Source organism: Stenella coeruleoalba (genome assembly GCF_951394435.1).
Source record: "Stenella coeruleoalba genome assembly, chromosome: 5".
In the NCBI taxonomy this organism is placed as follows: Eukaryota; Metazoa; Chordata; class Mammalia; order Artiodactyla; family Delphinidae; genus Stenella; species Stenella coeruleoalba.
The window spans coordinates 2,893,989-2,917,878 of record NC_137150.1 but is presented as its reverse complement, the minus strand read 5'-3'; the positions used below and the strand labels follow the sequence as shown (position 1 = coordinate 2,917,878).

The 23,890-nt window shown below is 39.8% G+C and overlaps 1 protein-coding gene across 4 annotated transcripts in view; it reads right to left on the bottom strand.

Annotated features, from left to right (window-relative positions):
* THRB (thyroid hormone receptor beta) overlaps positions 1-23,890 on the bottom strand; it is a 392,434-nt gene that overhangs the window by 213,381 nt on the left and 155,163 nt on the right. For all 4 annotated transcript variants that reach the window (XM_079923063.1, XM_079923061.1, XM_079923067.1 and 1 more), the window contains exon 3: positions 12,023-12,094. The gene's annotated coding sequence lies outside the window, so the exon portion shown is untranslated. The remainder of the gene's footprint in view (positions 1-12,022; positions 12,095-23,890) is intronic.

Genomic DNA, 23,890 nt, shown 5'->3' with positions numbered 1-23,890 from the left:
CTGGACACCCCATGCCAAACAATGAGCAAGACAGGAACAAAACCCCACCCATAAGCAGAGAGGCTGCCTAAAATCATAATAAGGTCACAGAAACACTCCACCGGACTTGGTCCTGCCCACTACAAATACAAGATCCAGCCTCACCCACCAGAACACAGGCACCAGTCCCCTCCACCAGGAAGCCTACACATCCCACTAAACCAACCTTAGCGGGGAGGGGGCAGACACCAAAAACAATGGGAATTACAAACATGGAGCCTGCAAAAAGGAGACCCAAACACAGTACGTTAAGCAAAATGAGATGACAGAGAAACACACAGCAGATGAAGGAGCAAGATAAAAACTCACCAGACAAAACAAATGAAGAGGAAATAGGCAGTCTACCTGAAAAAGAATTCAGAGTAATGATAGTAAAGATGATCCAAAATCTTGGAAATACAATGGAGAAAATACAAGAATCGTTTAACAAGGACCTAGAAGAACTAAACAACAAACAAACAATGATGAACAACACAATAAATGAAATTTAAAATTCTCTAGAAGGAATCAGTAGCAGATTAACTGAAGCAAAAAACAGACAAGTGACCTGGAAGATAAAATAGTGGAAATAACTACCACAGAGCAGAATAAAGAAAAAAGAGGGAAAAGAATTGAGGACAGTCTCAGAGACCTCTGGGACAACATTAAATGCACCAACATTCGAATTGTAGGGGTCCCAGAAGAAGAAGAGAAAATGAAAGGGAGTGAGAAAATATTTGAAGAGATTATAGTTGAAAACTCCCCTAATATGGGAAAGAGAATAGTCAAGTCCAGGAAGAGCAGAGAGTCCCATACAGGATAAATCCAAGGAGAAACACACCAAGACACATATTAATCAAACTATGAAAAATTAAATACAAAGAAAAAATATTAAAAGCAGCAAGGGAAAAACAACAGATAACATACAAGGGAATCCCCATAAGGTTAACAGCTGATCTTTCAGCAGAAACTCTGCAAGACAGAAGGGAGTGGCAGGACATATTTAAAGTGATGAAGGAGAAAAACCTGCAACCAAGATTACTCTACCCAGCAAGGATCTCATTCAGATTTGATGGAGAAATTAAAACCTTTACAGACGAGCAAAAGCTGAGAGAGTTCAGCACCACCAAACCAGCTTTACAACAAATGCTAAAGGAACTTCTCTAGGCAAGAAGCACAAGAGAAGCAAAATACCTACAATAACAAACCCAAAACTATTAAGAAAATGGTAATAGGAACATACGTATCGATAATTACCTTAAATGTAAATGGATTAAATGCTCCAGCCAAAAGGCATAGACTGGCTGAATGGATACAAAAACAAGACCCATATATTTGCTGTCTACAAGAGACCCACGTCAGACCTAGGGACACATACAGACTGAAAGTGAGGGGATGGAAAAAGATATTCCATGCAAATGGAAATCAAAAGAAAGCTGGAGTAGCAATTCTCATATCAGACAAAATAGACTTTAAAATAAAGAGTCTTACAAGAGACAAAGAAGGACACTACATAATGATCAAGGGATCAATCCAAAAAGAAGATATAACAATTGTAAATATTTATGCACCCAACACAGGAGCACCTCAATACATAAGGCAAATGCTAACAGCCATAAAAGGAGAAATCGACAGTAACACACTCATAGTAGGGGACTTTAACACCCCACTTTCACCAATGGACAGATCATCCAAAATGAAAATAAATAAGGAAACACAAGCTTTAAATGATACATTAAACAAGATGGACTTAATTGATATTGATAGGACATTGCATCCAAAAACAACAGAATACACTTTCTTCTCAAGTGCTCATGGAACATTCTCCAGGATCAATCATATCTTGGGTCACATATCAAGCCTTGGTAAATTTTAAAAAATTGAAATTGTATCAAGTATCTTTTCCGATCACAATGCTATCAGACTAGATATCAATTACAGGAAAAATCTGTAAAAAATACAAACACGTGGAGGCTAAGCAATACACTACTAAATAACCAAGAGATCACTGAAGAAATCAAAGAGGAAATAAAAAAATACCTAAGAACAAATGACAATGAAAACACAACGACCCAAAACCTATGGGATGCAGCAAAAACAGTTCTAAGAGGGAAGTTTATAGCAATACAATTTTACATCAAGAAACAAGAAACATCACAAATAAACAACCTAACCTTACACCTAAAGCAATTAGAGAAAGAAGAACAAAAAAACCCCAAAGTTAGCAGAAGGAAAGAAATCATAAAGATCAGATCAGAAATAAATAGAAAGGAAATGAAGGCAACGATAGCAAAGATCAATAAAACTAAAAGCTGATTCCTTCTTTGAGAAGATAAACAAAATTGATAAACCATTAGCCAGACTCATCAAGAAAAAACAGGGAGAAGACTCGAATCAATAGAATTAGAAATGAAAAAGGAAAAGTAACAACTGACACTGCAGAAATACAAAGGATCATGAGAGATCACTACAAGCAACTATATGTCAATAAAATGGACAACCTGGAAGAAATGGACAAAATTCTTAGAAAAGCACAACCTTCCAAGACTGAACCAGGAAGAAATAGAAAATATAAACAGACCCATCAAAGGCACTGAAATTGAGACTGTGATTAAAAATCTTCCAACACACAAAAGCCTAGGACCAGATGGCTTCACAGGCGAATTCTATCAAACATTTAGAGAAGAGCTAACATCTATCCTTCTCAAACTCTTTCAAAATATAGCAGAGGGAGGAACACTACCAAACTCATTCTACAAGGCCACCATCACCCTGATACCAAAACCAGACAAAGATGTCACAAAGAAAGAAAACTACAGACCAATATCACTGATGAACATAGATGCAGAAATCCTCAACAAAATACTAGCAAACAGAATCCAACAGCACATTAAAAGGATCATACACCATGATCAAGTGGGTTTATCCCAGGAATGTAAGGATTCTTCAATATAGGCAAATCTATCAATTTGATACACCATATTAACAAACTGAAGGAGAAAAACCATATGATCATCTTAAGCGATGCAGAGAAAGCTTTTGACAAAATTGAACACCGATTTATGATAAAAACCCTGCAGAATGTAGGCATAGAGGGAACTTTCCTCAACATAATAAAGGTCATATATGACAAACCCACAGCCAACATCGTCCTCAATGGTGAAAAACTGAAAGCATTTCCACTAAGATCAGGAACAAGACAAGGTTGCCCACTCTCACCACTCTTATTCAACATAGTTTTGGAAGTTTTAGCCACAGCAATCAGAGAAGAAAAGGAAATAAAAGGAATCCAAATCAGAAAAGAAGAAGTAAAGCTGTCACTGTTTGCAGATGACATGATACTATACATAGAGAATCCTAAAGATGCTACCAGAAAACTACTAGAGCTAATCAATGAATTTGGTAAAGTAGCAGGATACAAAATTAATGCACAGAAATCTCTGGCATTCCTATACACTAATGATGAAAAATCTGAAAATGAAATTAAGAAAACACTCCCATTTACCATTGCAACAAAAAGAATAAAATATCTAGGAATAAACCTACCTAAAGAGACAAAAGACCTGTATGCAGAAAATTATAAGACACTGATGAAAGAAATTAAAGATGATACAAATAGATGGAGAGATATACCATGTTCTTGGATTGGAAGAATCAACATTGTGAAAATGACTCTACTACCCAAAGCAATCTACAGATTCAATGCAATCCCTATCAAACTAACACTGGCATTTTTCACAGACTTAGAACAAAAAATTTCACAGTTTGTATGAAAACACAAAAGACCCCAAATAGCCAAGGCAATCTTGAGAACGAAAAACAGAGCTGGAGGAATCAGGCACCCTGACTTCAGACTATACTACAAAGCTACAGTAATCAAGACAGTATGGTACTGGCACAAAAACAGAAAGATAGATCAATGGAACAGGATAGAAAGCCCAGAGATAAACCCATGCACATATGGTTACCTTATTTTTGATAAAGGAGGCAAGAATATACAATGGAGAAAAGACAGCCTCTTCAATAAGTAGTGCCGGGAAAACTGGACAGCTACATGTAAAAGAATGAAATTAGAACACTTCCTACACCATACACTAAAATAAACTCAAAATGGATTAAAGATCTAAATGTAAGACCAGACACTATAAAAGTCTTAGAGGAAAACATAGGCAGAACACTCCATGACGTAAATCACAGCAAGATCCTTTTTGACCCACCTCCTAGAGAAATGGAAATAAAAACAAAAATAAACAAATGGGACCTAATGAAACTTCAAAGCTTTTGCACAGCAAAGGAAAACATAAACGAGACCAAAAGACAACCCTCAGAATGGGAGAAAATATTTGCAAATGACGCAACTGACAAAGGATTAATCTCCAAAATTTACAAGCAGCTCAGGCAGCTCAATAACAAAAAAACAAACAACCCAATCCAAAAATGGGCAGAAGACCTAAATAGACATTTCTCCAAGAAGATATACAGATTGCCAACAAACACATGAAAGGATGCTCAACATCACTAAACCTTAGAGGAATGCAAATCAAAACTACAATGAGGTATCACCTCACACCAGTCAGAATGGCCATCATTAAAATATCTACAAACAATAAATGCTGGAGAGGGTGTGGAGAAAAGATACCCTCTTGCACTGTTGGTGGAATGTAAATTGATATGGCCACTATGGAGAACAGTATGGAGGTTCCTTAAAAAACTAAAAATAGAACTACCATATGACCCAGCAATCCCACTACTGGGCATATACCCTGCGAACACCATAATTCTTAAAAGGAGTCATGTACCAAAATGTTCATTGCAGCTCTATTTACAATAGCCAGGACATGGAAGCAACCTAAGTGTCCAATGACAGATGAATGGATGAAGAAGATGTGGCACATATATACAATGGAATATTACTCAGTCATAAAAAGAAACGAAACTGAGTTATTTGCAGTGAGGTGGGTGGATCTAGAGTCTGTCATACAGAGTGAAGTAAGTCAGAAAGAGAAAAACAAATACCGTATGCTAACACATATATATGGAATCTCAAAAAAAAATAAAACAGGTTCTGAGGAACCTAGGGGAAGGACAGGAATAAAGATGCAGACGTAGAGAATGGACTTGAGGACATGGGGAAGGGGAAGGGATAGCTGGGATGAAGTGAGAGAGTGGCATGGACATATATACACTACGAAATGTAAAACAGATAGCTAGTGGGAAGCAGCCGCATAGCACAGGGAGATCAGCTCGGTGCTTTGTGACCACCTAGAGGGGTGTGATAGGGAAGGTGGGAGGGAGACGCAAGAAGGAGGAGATATGGGGATATATGTATATGTATAGCTGATTCACTTTGTTATACAGCAGAAACTAACACACCATTGTAAAGCAATTATACTCCAATAAAGATGTTAAAAATAAATAAAATGTCAATGTCTATAGCCTAAAAAAAAAAGAAAAAGTTTTTAAAATTATGAAAGAGTTCACACGTTCACACATACATACAATGGAATATCACACACACACACACACATATATAATGGAATATTACTCAGCCATTAGGAAGAATGAAATAATGCCATTTGCAGCAACATGGATGGACACAGAGATGATTATACTGAGTGAAGTAAGTCAGACAGAGAAAGACAAATATCATATGATATCACTTATATGTGAAAACTAAAGAATGATACAAATGAACTTATCTATGCAACAGACACAGACTCACAGACATAGAAAACAAACTTATGGTTATCAAAGGGGAAAGGTGGGGAGGAGGGATAAATTAGGAGTATAGGATTGGCGTATACACAGTACTATATTTAAAATAGATAGCCAGCAAGGACCTACTGTATGGCACAGGGACCTCTACTCAATATTCTGTAATAACCTAAAGGGGAAAAGAATTTGAAAAAGAATAGATACATGTGTATGTATAACTGAATCACTTTGCTGTACACCTGAAACTAACATAACATTGTTAATCAACTACACTCCAATATAAAATAAAATTTTTTTAAAAGGGCGTATAAAACAATATTACGGATACACATGGTCCACCATTCTGATTTGCTCTACTTGTTTCATCTGTCTCTTTATAAGAAATAAAACGTAAGAAAACACCATGACATTTGTCCATCTCTCTCTCCTCTCCCTCCCCTCTCTTTGCCAAGTAGCCACTATTTTACAGTCGGCGTGTTTTTCCCATGCATGTTTTTGTTCTTTTACTACGTTAAGTGTATAGGCATTTACTTTTTAATATGAGACTCTGTCCAGGACGTTACAGCACAAATTACAACGCTTGCCTCGACAGGCTTCCTGAGAAGATGCAAGGAAGAGCAGACAGCCAGGGCCCCGCCGACCCACCCCTCTCCAATGCGTGGTGGGAAAAACAGGACTCAGGCTAGCTCTGCACAATGCCATCAGGGAGGGTTAAATCAGAAAATCAAGTTCTGCTAATTCAGCTGATTTAAAAAGCTAAAATGAAAACTCATTTTGCCTTGCAGCCAAAGATGTCAAACACACAGTACCAAGAAAGTTGTACTGACAAACTCGGTCATTTTTGCCCAGCCCTGTGGGTTACATAGGCAACATGTGTTTGTATATGTGGTGGTACCGTGTACCATGGATGTGAGGAGTTCCAAAACAGCCATGCCGGGGGCCTGGCTCCATCCTACCAGCACCACAGACAGGCTTTGATTTTGTCATCCACAAATGGCAAGATGTTACCTGCTGCTCACTGGCTGAACAAAAGCGATGTGGTGATGGCTTGGAGTTGAACTTCTTTCACATTTGGGAGCTCAAAATGAAAAGTCTATGAATGTATGGTTACCAAATGCATGATTCTACCCCTCCTAAAGTTAAAGAAGAAGAAAAGAGAGTGCAAGAGAGAGTGAGAGAAGGAAAGAAAGAGAATGAGAGAGAAAGAGAGGGAAGGAAGGAAGGAGGGAAGGAAGGAAGGAAGGGAGGAAAGGAAGGAAGGGAGAAAGGAAGAAAGAAAAGAAGGAAGGAAGAGAGGAAAGGAAGGAAGGGAGGAAAGGAAGTAAGGAAGGGAGGAAGGAAAGGAAGGAAGGGAGAAAGGAAGGAAAGAAGAAAGGAGGGACAGAAAGAGGGAGGGAGGGAGGAAGAAAGAAAGGAAGGGAGAAAGAGAGAGAGAAGAGGGAAAGAAAAACTGGGTTTTTTTTTTTTCCACCCTGACTTTCCTACTTCCTCTAGCTTGGCTTCTTAGGATAACTTCTTAGTTATGTTTACAATGCCTTCACCTCTTATTCCTTTAAAAGTTTATAATTTAGCTCCTTTTAATTTTTCCCTTTTCTTTGTTTAGGGATGCCAAAGTTTCAAAATTATTGCAGTTGGTGGTATGGAGCCCTAGAAAAGTCTTCTGTTGTTTGTGTTGTGTGTGTGCCTGCATATATTTGTTTTTGCATTATTTATCTATTGCCAATAGACCGCATCATTAAATTTCCAGCCAATTTTCTGCATAAAAAAAAAACACGAGACGGTTTTGTTTATCTGGATCCTGTTTCCTAGAAGTTTAGCTAAATGTCTTTCCCTGGTTTCCATTCATATATATGTGTGTATGTATATATATTTACTCACATATACACATTCATACACATATACATACGTGTATATGAATATGTATATACTATGTATTTTTATACATATACACACACCTCACAGACATATGTGTGTGTGTGTTGAAACCCAGTTTTCAATTGCACAGCTAATTAATGAATACATTCTCCTTGGTTAATGCATTCTTCACAAATTGGATCACATTGATCTCTCTTGTCCCCAGTGCCACCTCAGTAATACAAAACTCATCACTACAAATTGGAGTCCTTCACTTTTCCCCCTTTTATCCATCAACCAGGTGGCTACAAGAACAGTTCCTCTAAAGCACCATCCTGATCATGTCTCTCCAAAGTTGAAAAGCCTTTAATAGCTGTCTGATTGTGACCAATCTGCTAGGTGCCTCCATTCTATTCCTTTACAACCAAATCTCACCTCACCTCTGGATGCAAAGTACCCACTACATTTTCTAGACTCTTTTGCAACCAGAAGTCGGTACGTGAGATGGTAGGCAGAAGCTGTGAAGTGGGAATTCAGGGAAGCCCTCCTAGAGAGGAAAACCAGCTGGAAATGGCTGCCTTTGCCCCCTTCTTCCCATCTTTCCTGCTGCCTAGAATTTATGTGTGAGGGCTGGAGCTCCAGCAGTCATCTTGACCTAGGAAGGAACCTTGAAGATAAAGTCATATGCTTAAGAATAGAAATAAAGAAAGACAGAACATACCTGAGTCCCTGATGATAAGAGAACCACCCCCTATAGCCCTGGAGAGAAAAATAAAATTTTGTGTGTTTGTCATTGTTATTAAGATTTCCTGCTATGGGCAGGCCCAAAATAGTAGTTTATTCTCTCCACAAATTTAGGTATATTTCTGCTCCAGCCAGTGTAATATGATGATTAGTTTCAATCCACTGCTTCTCTTCCTAAGACAGCGGCTCACAGATAGAAAGATCTGAGTTCAAGCCCAACCCTGCCACTATGACAGCAAAATCTTCAGGCATTGCTCCTCAACCTTTACCCTCAGTTTCCTTGTCTGGAAATTGAGAATAATAATAATATGCACATTAAGGCGTTTGCTATTTTTCTTTCATCCAGTGTTTTAGTTGTTATTAGCCCAATAGCACCAATAGAAAACACAGTTGAGGGGGAAAGAAGGAGATAAAACTCAAATCAGGATATACTCCCACTTGTTCACAGACCTTATAAGCAGATCAGGGGCTAAAAACGTCCAGGTTGCTAATTTTTAAAAGTCAACAGGAAAATATATCCATTGATTGGACTTCAGTTATTCGTGTTTTACTCTCATTCTCACAAATAACTGAAATCTGACTACACACACATTGCATTTTCCAAACGCTCCTTGACCTGTAGATGAATGCACACACACATACACACACACGTACATTTCAAGAACATTGGGCCCGGGAGAATCACTTGCTCCAAGTCCCTGGAATGGAGAAGTCATACAATTCTTCTTGGTACTTGCCATTTGGATAAGTTGACTCAATAAATGACTTGAAGAAACAGTTCCTTTCAAATGGGCATTGAATTGCAAAAAAGCAAATTCTGTTCAAACTCTTCCACTGTGCAATTTCCCTTCTGCTCTTATGCACATTAAACTAAATTGGTTGGATATAAACCTTGCTGAATTCAATGTGATTTGATGAGGACATTTGTGTGTCCGTGCAGGCAGAGTGCAGTATGGGTGGGTTTAAAAAAAAATGTTCCTTTTACAAATGATTGTTTTGCCATTGCTTCATTAGTGAACTAAATTTTGGGTCACGTGGATCCATTTTGTGAATGAAAGAGATCTTGGCCCTTTGTTGGGAAATCACTAAAGTAGCAGTTTGTTCTTCTTGAAGAAAAGTCACACAGCCTCAGAGGCTGGAACACTCGGGTACAATCCGGGGTTGGTTGAATCCATGGACGCAGAACCCACGGATAAGGAGGGCTGACTGTACTACACCGTTTTATGCACTTGAGGGCCTTGAGCATTTGGTCTATGTGGGGTCCTGGAACTACTCCCCCCAGATACAGAGGGACAACGATATCTTTAAATCCTTTCTGCCCTTGCTTCACGAGACCCTCACTTGCCCTCTCTTACTATCCCCCAACACTACCATCACTTCCTTTTCAAAAGCATTCTCCCTGTTCTTCTCAGCCCACTCTCCTCATGAGGCTCTAAAGGGCAAGTTGGCCACAGGGTCCTATCTTCCCGGGCTTAGGGCCTTAGCAGCATTTCAACCCAAATAATGACCTTCCATGTTACTGCCGGACTTCTAAAACACACAAATAGAAGAATTCTAGTAGGCTTGGCTCCAAGTATTTCCGGGGGAGAAAAGTCATTTTTAAAGGGTCCAGATGATTTATTGCAAGGATAGAGGTGTCACTAGAGGCCTGAATTCCAACCTGTCACCAGAAGTTCAACTCTGATAAGATATAGAAGAAGCAATCTTGTATTTCACAGGTCCCGAAAAAGCATTCAGATGAAGGAGCAAAGGTTAAAAAATTATGAACAATTTCCTGAGCATTACCAACAGTACATGTCAAAGTAATGCATGAATCAAGTATTGTACTCGGGATTTCCACCGCCAGGAATCCCATACATCATCCTTTAGCTGCATTACTGGCTAGAAGACCCCAGAAGGTATTCAGGGGTTCTGTTGTCTGAAATTCTCTGAGATTTTTTTTTTTCTGGTTTTGGTAACTATTGAACAAAGAAAGTTCAATAATTGGAAAAGCAGCGTGGTCTCTTGTCTTCTGCAGCTTTGCATAATGACTGCAGATTCCACTCAATAAAGAGTGCACATAGCTTTAAGAAAGACCATCGGTATTTTCAGTATTTCAGGAAGCTCTCAGAATTTTCATTCACAAAACAGCTAATTTTTTTTTTGCTTTATTTTCCTTCTTTTTATTTTTTAACAGAGGTATAATTTATGTATAGCAAAAAGGAGACGAGTTATGACAAATGCCATGTAACCCACACGTCTAAGACATACATTTGTACCACCCCAGAAAAATTCCCTGTGTCCCTGCCCAGTCAATCTGGTCTCTCCCCAGAGTAACCACTATTTTGATTGCTATTACGGTAGATTAGCTGTGCCGTTTTTTTTAGAACTAAATAAAAATGGATGAATGCAGTGTACTTTTTTAGTGCCTAATGTCTCATGTTTTAAGCATCTATAAAATCACCTCTTAGTTTCCTTCTCTGTAAATTGAGGGGCTCGCCCTGTGAAAACAGTGTGCAAGTATTCTGAGGAGTCATAGGTTTCTTGGTTGGGGGAGGGGACCTGAGAAGCCACCTTGATTGGGGGTGGGTGAAGTGGAGGCTGAAAACTAGGGTTCTCTCCTTCAAAGAGAACAGCTGTACTTTTCCAGGTCTTACAAATTGCGTTTCACTGGAAGATTGCATTTGGGTAAAGGGTTCTTTGTAAAAAAAAAAAAATAAAAAAGTTAGAGAACTGCAGGGCTAGCTGATCCTTACCGATCCTTTTCCCTGGAACCTTCTATAAATTACAAATAGCGTTTCTGATATGAGAGCTGGGATTGGTCCCCTGGAGAGAGAGCTGGGAGACAGAGGCCGCCAGACTGGGGCCCCCGGGGAGGGTCTGGGCACCGAACACTGTAATATTAGTACCGGTTACAATCAGATAGTGCCACCTCAACTGAGGCGGCTGGACAATAGGCCAGAGGCCCTGGCGATGGAAGCACAAAGGCAGCATTCAAAAGGCCCGACTCCACAGCCAGCCAGTGCATCTATAGACGCCACAGACCCTGGCCCAGCCGGAATGTCACCTCGCCGCCAGAAAGCCATTTTTCCTGGTTAGCTTTTAAACTGCTAAAAATAATAAACACAGAAAGGAAAGTGCTGACACAACCCTAACTGCAGAGACAAACTGAAACTGTTGTTATAATAATGTAAACAAACTGGGTTCCAAATGACATCCTAGTGTTCCAAACTGAACAGGCTGCCTGATATTTCCAAACATCTGGGGACTGGAGGGAAGTTGTATGGGCTTGTCAGTAATGGAAGGGGGTCTTTACTGCACAGGTGCACATGCCCTACCTGACTTGCTCTGACCAAGGGTGAGCCGATCCTTTTGCTTTTTTTAGCGCTCAAGGAAAAGATAGACTGGAGAGGACTGTGGTCCTCCATCAAGCATTTTTCCACATAACAAATGAAAAATGGGCTCCTTTCTCTCTCTGTCCAATATTACTCCTTTTCCCCCCAAATGAATTTGAAGCGTCCTTCTCTCCATTATGTTTGTTTTTAACCCATCGAACGCTGTATATTCCTCCTGAACACCTACAGAGTTCAAAATCATCTTAAATAACAACCGCAGCAATGCCATAAACTAGAAGATCCTTCCCAAAGCGCTGAAGAGTGGCAATCATAAAATCACGAATCTGCAAACAGCCAAGTCACGCCCAACATCTGACCTGACAATCCATGAAATCCCGTGTGGAACTTGGTACCCACGCAGGACGGCCAATGGGAGGGAAAACGCAGATCTGGAAAAAAGGAGACACAAGAAGATAAATAGATGTGTGTTTTTTCTTTAAAACTCCCCCAACATTTGCTTAATTCACCACTGCTCTTCTTTCTATGTTTAAATGGGGTCTGGTTTCAGAGCTGTCTCTGATTTTGAATACATGCAAACAGACTTAGATAAAATCTCATTCCAAAGGGGAGCTGGTTTCAGAGAAAGGGACTTTAACACAAGGATTGTAATAACACATTATAGGCATGAGACAATGTTTGTGGATCCCAAGAACCTACTTTTCTGCACAGGACTCCGGGGTTTTGGATTCCCAGCCTCGGAAGAGGACTAGAAGGCAAATGTGAATCAAACAATTTAGAACTTTTGTGCTAAAAAGGGTCCAGCTGGGTGTCAGAGGATGGTTCCCAGGATAGGTCCCAGCAAATCTCAGCCGGGGCTGTGCCCCTGTGAGACATCAGGATGGGGGACCCGAGAGGAAGCTACGGAGCTGTCTAGATGGTGTCAAGTGCGGTGATGTTGGGGACTCTTCCCCCAGGTGTAAACAGATGAAGGAGAAACCAGGGCATCTGTTCCTGCAGCAGACGATGTCTCCAAGTGTCTGTCTGCCCAGCAAGCGAGGGGCTGCTTTTTCCATGGCTGTGGGCCCACAGTTGTAGTTGTTCTTGTGGGAAACTTAGAGATCATAGGGAAGCACAGGTTGGCAGGACAAATGTCTGGGTCCCCTCTGCCCAGAATGGACCATTGACAACATTTTGTCCCATCTGCACTTTTTTTTTTTTTATAAATTTATTTATTCATTTATTTAATTTTTGGCTGCACTGGGTCTTCGCTGCTGCACGCGGGCTTTCTCTAGTTGCAGTGAGCGGGGGCTACTCTTCGTTGCGGGGCACAGGCTTCTCATTGTGGTTGCTTCTCTTGTTGCAGAGCACAGGCTCTAGGCGCGCAGGCTTCAGTAGTTGTGGCACACAGGCTTCAGTAGTTGTGGCTCGCGGGCTCTAGAGCACAGGCTCAGTAGTTGTGGCGCATGGGCTTAGTTGCTCCCTGGCATGTGGGGTCTTCTCGGACCAGGCCTCGAACCTGTGCCCCCTGCATTGGCAGGCGGATTCTTAACCACTGCGCCACCAGGAAAGCTCCTCTTTTCTTTTTTTTTTAAAATAAAATAGAGCATAGGTGTAATCTCCTTGACAACCCACTCCAAGGCCAGACCATGAATTTGTATCTTGCCAGTACATTTTTTTATAACATTTACATACAAGATGAGTATCCAGGACAATGAACAGTGCTTGTGTGTTTTTCATTCACCTATATGATATGAACCTACATATGTGTATCTATCGTTCCACACTTGGACTCTCAACATCATGTGTGTGAACTGACCATGCTGACTGCACTAAGTCTCAGCTCAGTCACCGCCTTTCCACCTAACACCATGAAAGCACCTGTCATACCATTAAACTGTGTGCTGGTTACCTGTGTGTGTGTGCGCATATGTATGTGTGCATGTGTAAATTTTCTCTGCAACTCCACTCTGAGCTTCTCGAGATGCTGCTCTGTCTTCTCTACTATGGTTCCATGCAGAGTGGACAGTCAGCGTATTGAAAGGTAAAACGTATTTGTTAAAAATTGATCTGCTTATTATTAATTTTCCTCCCTTTTCAGACAACCTTAAGGAAGACTTTGAGGTTGTATTTGTTTCCTTCAAAGTCTCTCTCCTCTTGCTTTTGTCATAAATATTGAAATCCCAAGTTGTCAGTATCACTGTACTGTTTGCAAGAACATTGGAAGCTTTAATATTTTAAGGCTGAAGACCAATATATTTAAGGAGCATATTTACAAAACAGACTCACAGACGTAGAAACATAGAAAACAAACTTACCGTTACCAAAGGGGGAAGGGTGGGGAGGGGGAGGGATAAATTAAGAGTTTGGGATTAACAGATATACACTACTATATACAAATAAACAACAAGGTCCTAATGTATAGCACAGGGAACTATATTCAATATCTTGTAATAACCTATAATGAAAAAAATATGAAAAAATATAACTGAATCACTTTGCTATACACCAGAAACTAACACAACATAGTAAATCAACTATACTTCAATTTAAAAAAGAACAAAAAACAGGCTTCCCTTGTGGTGCAGTGGTTGAGAGTCCGCCTGCCGATGCAGGGGACACGGGTTCATGCCCCGGTCTGGAAAGATCCCACATGCTGTGGAGCGGCTGGGCCCGTCAGCCATGGCCGCTGAGCCTGCGCGTCCGGAGCTTGTGCTCCGCAACGGGAGAGGCCACAACAGTGAGAGGCCCACATACCGCAAAAAAAAAAAAAAAGAAAAAGAAAAAAAGAAGCATTTTCTAAAAGCGTTCTCAAAGACTAAATTGACAAGCCAGAAAGAAGCTTGTGTTTGTAAATGTTGTGGTTTTAAATGTGAATAGATATGCACCGCTACCCTTGACACTAATACCTAAAAACAAACAGTGCCTTATATGTAAACAATATTGAACCTCAACTTATTTTTTGAAGGTATAATTCTGATTTATACTTTGAAGAATATACATGAACCTGACTCAGTGACAACAACCTAAACATTCTCACATAATAATTAGTAACAATAAGCAGTTTAATATATACCACTTCTTAAACACATTTTGTGGGTTGGGTTATGCTAATTCTCTCACCTAATTTCACTTAATTTAATCTTCACAGTGATCAGATGAGGTAGGTATTATTAATAACCCCACTGTTCAGATGAGGAAACCCCATTGTTCAGAGTCGGAGAAAGATTTAAAATTACGCCCAAAGCCAGTGAGAAAAGGCTAACTGGGATTCTCGCTCAGGCAGTAGGATGTCATGGGCTTCATTGTGAATTACTGAGAACACGCTCAGGTGTAAAGATTAAAACAGCAGAGAAGACAACTGGAAAACAGTGCCACTGAAGTGGCTTCCAAGTTTTGCTATAATACAGACAGACAGCATCTCTTTCATGGTGTGGCTCAAACCAAGAACAAACCAAATTAGAGTTCTCCAAGAAGACAAACTCAAAGTGATTTCCTAGTCATGGAGGAAGGAATGAAATTTAAAGCGGCAAGGTCAAGCCCCAGACCTTTCCCAACTTAAACACTCCCATTTTTAATTCTTCTTCTCTTTAGAAAACAGGGAGCCGTGGATTTGCTCATGGCTCAAAGGAGGCTGCCCGGTTTGTTTACACAAGATTCAAAGCAAAAATGAGCATCACTCTCTGGGACAACTTTAGCCCAGAATGTGTGTTCCTTACACATTTTTAATTGGGACATAAATATATTAACAGTGTGGTTATTTTGTACTCAAAATATTCTGTTTTGTAACTGATTCATATTTATATTTGGAAGGCATTTATTTCTGGGCATGAAACAGTTCATTTTGTTAAGCCATGTGACCTGAGGTAAGGTTGGCCCCATTTCCCACGACTGCTCCCAATTAATGCAAATTGAAGGTTAAAGGATAAATAAAGTCCCTTTAGCTTGGTTTATTAATATGTTAGTTATAAATGGCTCTTTACTTGGTCTATGTTCTTCAGTCTGTAACTATGTACAAATGAACTCTACAGGACAAGCTAGCGAATACACAATGTGTATTTTATTGCAAAGTTTTCATTTAAAAGGGGTTACTAGTATGGCGATACATTAATGTCATCTCTACTTCTTTGGTCTCGGCTCTCTCATCAAACATGTGGAGCCTGATATAGACTGACTGCGTTGCATTCACGGTCACATCTTCAGCCCTCCCCGTCCCTACCCTGTCAGGTAACTTTGCAGTTCCTCTTACTAAAGAGGTTCAGCCAATATGCCTGCCCCCTTTGATTTTGGCTTTGCTCAGGTGACTTGCTTTGGCCAATGGAATGTTAGCAGGTATGTTCCATCTAGAGGTTTGAAAAAGTTCTTGTTATGTGTACATGTTTGCTTTGCTCCTCTGTAACTGCCATGAGAACACGCCTGGGCTAGCCCGTCATGGCTGAGAAACACAGAGCGGTGTTGACTCACGCCTCAGCTGAGGCCAGCCTAGATCAGCCTAGAGCAGCCAAGCCCCACACATAGGACGGCACCCAGGCAAGATACACAGAACCACCCGGCTGACCACAGATGCACGAGTGGGCCCAGCCGGAACTCAAACGACCAGCCAGTAGCCAGCCCTCAGACTCGTGAACCTATGAATGCCAAGTGTTTCAAACCATTGAGTTTTGAGGTAATGGGTTACTTTCCCAGGTAACTGTACAAAATGTGGTTGTGTACTAGATGTAACCGATATAGGACCTACCCCTGGCTCTCTCAAAAAACAGATGTCCCCATAGAAGATAGTTTTAAAATTTAGGCAATCAGACTCATCCACTATCCACCAAATGCCAGCTGTTTCAGTCAAGGTTCAGCTAGGAAAATATAAAGTAGCGTAAGGATTTCAACAGAAGGGCTATACTGCAGGGAACTGATCACACAGAAGGAAAGACGTGAAGGCAGACAGGGAAGCAGCAGCCATCCAGGAACTCAGTCATTGCAGAAAGTCCCTGAGCAACGGGAACAAAGCATAGAAGTGTCGGTGCTGGAGCCCAGGGCACAGGGCCACCCCGCAGAAGCTGACAGCTCAGAAGCCCTCCCTAGTAGGAGCTGAAGCCCCAGAGGAGACGAGCTGCCATCAGAGAGATGGTCTGAGTGTGAGAAAGGAACACCTGGCTTCCCTCTTCTCTCAGGGCCTTCCAAGGCTGACCCCAGACTCAGGAACCTGGACAGCCCTGTTTTGGGGGGTTTTTTTGGGGTTTTTTTGACTTATAACTTCAAACTCCAATAATTTGCATCTCATATGCCTTCCACCTTTTATTTGCCTTTGCTAGCCAGCCTTCTCAGTTACTTTCTTGTAGGTTATTATATAATATAAAGAGAGTAAACACATAAAGTCTAGCAAAAAACCCCACAGTTCCCTAGGCTTGTTATCCTTCTTATCTTCCCTGTCAGGTCAGTCACACCAGGGAAGGGCAAGCAAGGGATCTGAGGGCAAATAGGCACACACCTCACCATGACGGGCAGGACACCACAAGGCATTCATCGGCGCTGAGAGCTCTGTCCGCAGAAATAACGGAGAGTGAGAACAGACACTGGGCTTGAAGGTTAGAAAGGGCCTGAATAGGTGGGAAAGGATATTCAGGTAGCAGCATCCATGGGAGCAAAGTGCAGGAACCATGGAGGGAAAGACCAAGTGTTCTGGTTAGGTTTAGAGGTTGTGTATTTGGGAGGAAGGTGCAGGGGAGAAGAGGGGGCCAAGGAGGCTACAAAGGTGAGAGCTTGAAAGAGTTGGGGCCCCTGAAAAGAAAAGATAACTATGTGATGTAACAGAGGTGCTAGTTGTCCCTACAATGGCAATTATCTTATTATATATAAATGTGCCAGTGTAACATGTTATAGACATTCCACAATGTAATACGCCAAATATATTTTGGTAAAAAAAAAAAGAGTTTGGAGATCCATCTAAGCAGATTGGACTTCTTTCTGTCCTGAAGGCAACGGGAAATGAATCGGTTCTGAGAAGATAGTAATATGATCCAAAGTGTGTGTTAGAAACATTACTCTGATAAACACGTGAGGGGTAGATGGGAGGGAGAGAACCAGACTAGGCATCTGTAATGAAGCGTAGACCTCACAGAGCTCACGACCCTCCTGAACACATTGGCAGGAGTCTGTGCAAGTGTTCAGTTTTCTGAGAGATGGGACAGAGCTTTCACATGGTTTTCAGTGGAGCCCATGATGCTTGACCCCAGCCAACACTGTGAACACTAGAAGCAGGACAGTCATCCAGAGAGCTCCTCTACTAATCATTTTAATGAGGATCAAAAATGTAACCGTGGCAATGGGAATAGAAAGGGGTAAACAGACACGAAGATTTGTAAGACACTATCTAAAATAATCTAGATAAATATGAACAGAAATGAAACAAGATCAAGAGATACTAAAAGCTTTAATTCTGTAAATGAAGTACAATGTATACAAATATTGAATCACTGTGTTGTACACCTGAAACTGATATAATATTGCAAATCAACTATACCTCGATTTTTAAAAAAGGGTACAGAAAAAAATAAATAAAAGGTTTAATTCTGGGCCACCTCCATCCGCTATTCCTTTCTTTCCCCTATGAAATGGAGGAAGCAACTCATGTTTCCAAGATACCATAAAGAGTCACTGAATTGAAAAGTTCCAAGATAAACACAAGGCACGTATATCACCACTGTCCCCTTTCCATGTCATCACAGATATTACTAATCAAACGCAATCTTTCCTTACTGCTGAGTCCAAACCCTATCTCCAAACCCCTCTGAAACAGTTCCTCAGGCAGCCACTAGAGTGATTGCTTTCTAGAGTGACTGTTTTTATTTATTGTATTGACCGTTCTTTGGTTTCATAAGGATGAAGTACCAGTGAATGGATCACTTAGCATAAGGTATTATATACTCGTATGATCTGTATACACATACTTAAATGCGTACTTCCCACACATGGGAAACTTACATACAATTGGGCCACCTGCTAGATCTTACCCAAGTTTGTGAGTCCGCTTACTGTTAACTCAAAGCAATTAAATACAGATCTGAATGAAGCTGAATTAGGGGGGAAAGTTTTGCATACATGAAAATTTACTCTATTATCGAATGATCACAGTAAATGTTTAAAATCAGCACATGTCATCATAATCAGCTACTAGTGACTTCATTGTTTGGTAAAGTCTTAACTCCAATCACCGGCGAGTAGGTATATCGTGTTACCATGAGCCATCCTTTTCTCAGAGTATTAATATGTTGACCCTTGGGTTGGTATTTGAATGCCACCATGACAGTTTTCTAACCTTGGGTGTTTTCCATCTGACATTGGAAAAGAGGTGTCATTATCAGAGTTGCCTTCTATATAGGACCATAATAAAGACAGATTCAGATAAGCCAGGTTTTTTCTACTTGTACTTTGGATCAACAAGAAGGTAACTGTTGTCTATATTAACATGAAGATGTTTCCTGGTCCCCTCAACCCCAAACCCCAAAGTTTGATCTGTTCAATTCCAAAGAAACAACTTTTGGAAAATTGTGTATATACAAAAATATTCCCAGAAAAAAGAGAAGAAAAAAAAATCTCTAATGTAAAAAATTCCCAGCAGTCATTATTTGACCATGACCCATAATGAGAAGTTTGTTTTAATCTATAACACATGTCCATATATTTAGATGTGTGTATGTATAGCTAACTAAAATATAAGTCCCATAAGATAGTATTCTTGCTTATGTGATGTACTTGGATATTTTCTATTCCATTCAACACTATGCTATTCTATTCTTTTTTATATACTATTTCATTAAAGAAAAGTTAGTAATAACCTGTGAAATTGATTTCATCACCCACGAATAGGACCCAACCCACAGTTTGAAAAGCACAACCGTAGCAAAATAAAGTGCTCTGACTTTATTCACCAATGTAAACATATCCACAAAACATTAATCCTGGGCAACTTAGCAGAGAAAAAAATCTCTTGGCTCTCTGTCTAGTATCCTGGATGAAACTAAGTTTTGCTGAGCCAATTTTTGTACTTCGTGGTTGACAATGACTGAAAACTGAAAGGCAGAGATCAAATCCTCACCCTCCTTCTCATCACATCTCTTCCGCTGGGTCATTTATACCGTGCAAGTATCTCGTTATTCAATTTTGCTGTCATTTACTGTTCTTTTTCCAACAGCAATGGAAACGCAGGATCGGTTTACTGTCTCCTGTCTTTGGTAGAATTAGATGATTCTCTCTCCTGGCCCCTTTGAACAAAGATGCCATTCATCCCTCTGGAGAACCACCTCCGGGGGATCTGCAAACAAAGCACGGCAGGGAAACCACTACTCACGACGGAGCAACAGCAGAATCGGGCGTTGAGGCTGTTCGTCTGATTACAGACCAGAGAGAACTTTGCAATGATTCTTTTGACCAAGTGCACACAATTGGAATTGGAGCAACACAGATAACTGTAAAAACAAACAGTAAAAGGCTATATAGCTCCAAATTCAGTGGCACCTACCAAAAGAAAGCTATTTCTTAAAGAATTAAAAACTATTTCCTCTTTCTAAAAGAAAAAAAAAATGAACAGGTACTACAGAATCCTCATAGCAGAGAATCTTTGGAGGCTTTCTTGCCAGTCCTCTGGTGCTAGTATATTCTTTCTTACCTGTGACTTCTTTGACATTCATCTGCTTTCTGTGTGCCCTTCCCCACACCCCTACTCTTCTAACTAGTAAAACATTAGTGAGTGTATCAAATCCTGAGGTTTCCCACATCCTTTATTCAGCATTTCTTCTTCCCAGAATTTATCTTAAATAAATGATTATGGATATATATATACAAAGCCTCAGTGAAAAAGATGTTCACGTAGTGTCATCTATAATGGCAAAGGGCTCAAAGGATATACAATTAATTGCTAAAAGTGGTCATCTTTGGGTGGCTGGGTTATTGTGATTTAAATTTTATTCTGTATACTTACCTATATTTTCCAAATTTTCCAAAATAAAAATAAGACAAAGGAATTGAAAAGGACACGTGTGTGCTTGTACTTGTTACCGAAACACTGGTGAATCTCCAGGTAGATTTTCACCAGGCCCAAGGATGCACATGTATGATCGTGCCCTGAGACACTATAATATCTCTTCATGCTGAATTTATATATATATATATATATATATATATACCAGCAATTTCATCCTCAAACTCAACAGAAATGTGTACACATGTTCACCAAAAGACCTGTACAAAAATGTCCATAGCTGCACTTCTCACCATAGCCAAAGCTGAAAACAAACTATTCACCAACGGATACATGCCCACAATGAAATATATAAATCACAACTGATGGAATGTCTCACAAACATAATATTGAGCAAAGTAAGTCAGACACAGGAATACATTCTACATGAGCCGTTTACGTAAAGTTCAAAACAAAGCAAAATTAATCTGTAGTTTTAGAACTCAGGAAAGTTCAGTCTTTTGGAAGAGAGACTGAAGGGGGGAAGTTGGAGAGTTTCTCCTTCCTGTCAATTGTTCCGTTTCATGATCTAAATGGTGGTTACATGGGTGTTTACATTTTGTGAAAATGTATCAAGCTGTATGCTAATGACTTGTATACTTAGTTGCAACACGTTAATGGTCCCTGGAACCACCTTAGTAAGTAACCATCATTTTTACTACAACCGATGTATGCATTTTACTGTATGTTTTAATGGAATGTATCTACATTTTGCTTCAAAAAATAACTTTGTTTACAAAACTTTAAGAAATATCACCTGTTTCCTACTTAGCATTCATAAGAACATTGACATACATGGTAAGGAGCGTGATAGGACCTAAAGTACACATCAGGGTAAATTTCAGACATTTTGTAAGTGTGGAGTGATGCTGTTATTTGTATGGGGGGGAGGAAGGGCGGAGGCTGAAAGAAATAGCCTTAAATTACCAGGGTTTTCTGTAAGGAGGTTATTTAGTATGTTATTCATTTTTTCTCTTTGTAAAGGATAGCAAAAATAATTTTTTCCTTTTGCATACTTGTAGGAAATGAGCAGCAAAAATGGTATAACGTTTCCCTATTCCCATTGGCTTCTAGAAAACTCAGCCCTAAATTTGTGCATACCCACAGGTCAGTGGTTTCCAAATTTTCTTTTTACTACGGCTACAGTAAGAAATACACTTTGTATCATGACCCAGCGTACAGTTATATTTTTGTAAATAATATCCTTACTTTGTGCAATGACCTCTGATATTTTCTATTGTATTCTATTCTAGCCCTTCACATCCCATTCCGTTAAAAACGGTGGTCACTCACTTAAATGATTTCATGGACCATTAACGTGTTGCAACTAAGTTTGAAAAATGTGTTTCACAGTTCCTGGCAAATAATAGACACTCAGTAAAAAGTTATCAAATGTACAACGGTACATACTTGCATATTAACCTAATCTCCAGCTCATTATTAGTATCTATCCCTGTTTTCCTTTGCTTCTTGGTTTTTCTTATCCTTTATAACTTATGTTTACTTATTATGGTATTTGTATCTTTATAAGCTGTCATCATCTTTTCCAGAACAAGCCCTCATAAAACGTTTCCAAAGTCACATAGTAAATCAGTCAGGGCAGAGCCACAAGAGGAAAGGTCCTCCCAAGTTGCCAGGCCCTGCTTCTCTGGGAACAGGAACTTCAATACCTGTAAGAGAAACACTTATGGTCCCACCACTGCAAAAATGTCTGCGGCGAGAGCAGATGGTGACGGTGACCATGTGACGGGAGCTCACCTCTAACCTTTTCGGGAACAATATACACTGTTGCTTTCCATGAAGTTCTCTTGCATTTCCGACAGCTGGGAGAGAGAGAGCCAGCTCATTCCAAGAAACACAAAGACACTTTTGAAAGAGGAACAAAGGGTTCTACAGTTGACAATGAAGAATGGTGTGAGCATCTCTGTGCATCTCTGTGATAAAGGAGTTCATGTTCTTGAGTTTCCTTTATCTTTCTTTTCAGGGTGTAAAGTCTTTCTCAGGTCACTGAAGTTGTGTGTCTACAGGAGAACTAGCAAACATGTTGGAAGGAGCTAGTCCAGGCATGTGAGAAGAAACCTTATCTTTCTAACCCAGGAACACATTTCGCCTTAATAAAACTTTTATTTTAAAACATCCTCTCAGGTCCTATCGAACAAAACTTTCCCTACAAAAGGTTCTTGGATCACTTTTGGGCAAGCTGCCATCTTGGCTTATCTTCCACGCCCAAAGAAAGAAAAATATGTTTTGGGCCAAGCACCATGGTCCACTTTGGTAATGTTGTTTTTGTGAGGACAGGTTGTGGGTAAAGAGGGATGTGAACATGACTTGTCTTTCCTTTAGCAGAAAAGGATCATGAGGAGTTTAACAGGGCTGAAATGGATCAATTCTTTCCTAGGACGGGGAGCCTGGGCTTTGTTTCTGCTTTAGCCCCAAGAGAGCATGGACGCTCCCAAGGAAATAACCAAAAATGCAAACTAAGAGTTATGTGCACAGATGTCTACAGAAGTATATCTGCCTTAGTAGCATGACGTCAGAGCAGTCTCTAAGTCCCAAACTGCAGGGAAGACTTTTAAAAAGTAATTGGGCAGCCATTAAAACTAATACAAATCACAGTGTGAGAAATAACCACAATAAAATGTTAAATGCAAAAATCAGGTTGAAAAACTACACATACAAAATATGAATCTGACCATTGTAAAGCATATATGTATTATATTTGCACAGAAAAAGATTTGGAAGAAACACTCCAAAATGTTGAGGAGCTATAACACTAGCTAGTGAAATCAAGAGTGAATATTAAATATCTTTTTTTAACGCTTATTTATTATTTATCTCTTATTTATTATCTTTTTTTTTCAAAATTTCCACTGTACGCATGGACTGCTTTTACAGCTAGATGAAAGCTATTGTAAAAAGTGTAATGATGCATTTCTTTATAAATTCTAGTCTGTTCATTTGCTGACTCATAAATATCTGGAAACTTTGTCCACTTTCTTTTTAATGACAACTTAAGGAGTTAAATTTCTAACGTAACACGGAGAACAGGAAGACTGGATGCCTCAGTGAATCTTATGCGAAGAAAAAGAAAAATCTTATGCATAGAAAAAGAAGAATTAAACATGGGCTCTTACCCTCTGAACATATTTGCATCAAGGAAGACCAACTTAAAAAAACCCTCTTTTTCTGATATATATTTTTTTCATGTGGGTTGTGTGGACGAGTTTAATACTGTAGC